General features: G+C 47.6%; 1 pseudogene; it reads left to right on the forward strand.

Moving 5' to 3' along the window:
• The first annotated feature begins 244 nt into the window (after nt 1–244).
• LOC112445819 (sorbitol dehydrogenase-like) lies at nt 245–1,299 on the forward strand (annotated as a pseudogene).
• Nucleotides 1,300–2,178: the final 879 nt, after the last annotated feature.

Raw genomic sequence — 2,178 nt, forward strand, 5'->3', positions numbered from 1 at the left:
TGCAGAAATTAGCAAAGATCTACTCAACACAACCATGAATTCACCTTGAAAAATTCTGAATTGCTTCCCTATTTTATATACTGTGGGATCCCCAGCTAGAGTTGCCAACAGCTTTCTCTTGGTTTTTAAACTGGATTCAACCACTTTCACAATTTAAAATCTGGGAGAACCCTCCAGGGGCTGCAAACTAAACCACCTCACGAACAGCAGACAGCAGCCCTGACCGGAAAGGAGGGAGGGACAAACATGGCGGCAGCCAAGCCTGACGACCTCTGCTTGGTGGTGCATGGACCCAGAGACCTGCACTTGGAGTACTATCCTATCCCTGAACCAGGCCCAAATGAGGTGCTACTGAAGATACATCCTGTCGGAATTTGTAGTTCAGATGTCCATGGCCGGCAGCATGGTCGAATCAGAAATTTTGTTGTGAAAAAGCCAATGGTGCTAGGGCATAAAGCTTTGAGAACAGTCATAAAAGTGGAATCATCGGTCAAGCACTTATAACCAGGTGATCATGTTGACATTGAGCTTGGAGCTCCTTGAGAAACTTGATGAACTCTGCAAGACTGGCCGATACAATCTGTCACCAACCATCTTCTTCTGTGTCATGCCGCCCGATGATGGGAACCTCTGCCAGTTCTACAAGCACAAGGCTAATTTCTGCTACAAGTTTCCTGACAATGTCACCTTTGAGGAAGGGGCCTTGGTTGAGCCACTGTCTGTGGGGATTCATGCCTGCCGGCAAACTGGAAACAAGGTCCTTGTGTGTGGAGCTGGGCCAGATGGACTGGTCAGTTCCTCACAGCCAAGGCGATGGGTGCAGCTCAAATGGTGGTGACTGATCTGTCAGCCTCTCGGTTGTCTAAAGCCAAGGAAGTTGGGGCTGATTTCATCCTCTGGACTCCAATGAGAGCCCTCAGGAAATAGCCAAGAAAGCAGAAGGTCTTCTGGGCAGCAAGCTGGAAGTCACCATCAAGTGCACAGGAGCAGAGACCTCCATCCAGGCAGATATCTACCAGACTCATCCTGGTGGGCTGGTGCTGGTGGTGCTGGGCTCTGAGATGACCAGTGGGCCCTTCGTGCATGCAGCCACCTGGAAGGTGGATATCAAGGGCATTTCGCTACTGCAAAATGTGGCCAATGGTTATTTCAACACTTGCATCCAAGTTTGTGAATATAAAGCCCTTGGTCACCCATCGGTTTCCTATGGTGAAAGCTCTGGGGGCTTTTGAAACCTCCAAAAAGGGTTTGGGGTTGAAAGTCATGATCAAGTATGACCCCAATGACCAGAATCCATGATGCGAATTGGGCTCTGTCCTTGTGCCCACTCTCAGCATCTTGGGGCTAAGTGTTTGGCTGGGCAGTGTGAAAGTTTCTTTTGAACAGTAAGAATAATTAATAATTGTGTGTGTGCTCAGTCATATCTGACTCTTGCCAACCCCACGAACTGTAGCCCACCAAGCTCCTCTGTCCATAGGATTTTCCAGGCAAGAATACTGGAGTGGGTTGCCATTTCCTTCTCCAATAATAGTTAAATAATTAATAAAATTATCAAATAATAAAAATAAATAATTGATTCATTGTAAATAGAGAGCTTTACACAGGGGAGCTTGTGTGCCTTAAACATACAAGTAAGGAGAATTTGGGGGAACTTGTAGCCAGAACGACCTGTTTATGCTGATCAGAGTTCAGCAAGTAGAGCAGAGCTTGGCAAGCAGGTGCAGGGAACTCTCCTTCCTCCTACAGTGCCTGGAAGTTGAGTGAGGAAAGAAATCTGCCCCTTGGGTTCCTGCTTCTATTGTGACTGTGGCCAGATGGAGGATGGGAGCTCAGGTATGAAGAGACCTTTTACAACTTTATCAAGACTTAACTGAGCTTCCCTAGTGGCTCAGATGGTAAAGAGCCACCTGATAAAGAATCTGCCTGCAATACAGGAGACCTGGGTTCAATCCCCGGGTTGGGAAGATTCCCTGGAGGAGGATATGACAACCCACTCCAGTATTCTTGCCTGGAGCATTCTATGGACAAAGAAGCCTGGTGGGCTACAGTCCATGGGTTTGCAAAAAGTCGGACACAACTGAGTAACTAAGCACACTCAGCACAACTGGCCCAGAACCTGATTTTCACAAAAGTCTGCAGCTCAGGGTTGGGGGTGAAAGGTTGTGAACAGTTTGCCTT

This window comes from Bos taurus, unplaced genomic scaffold (genome assembly GCF_002263795.3).
Source record: "Bos taurus isolate L1 Dominette 01449 registration number 42190680 breed Hereford unplaced genomic scaffold, ARS-UCD2.0 Super-Scaffold_1723_ScbfJmS_2085, whole genome shotgun sequence".
Lineage (NCBI taxonomy): Eukaryota > Metazoa > Chordata > Mammalia > Artiodactyla > Bovidae > Bos > Bos taurus.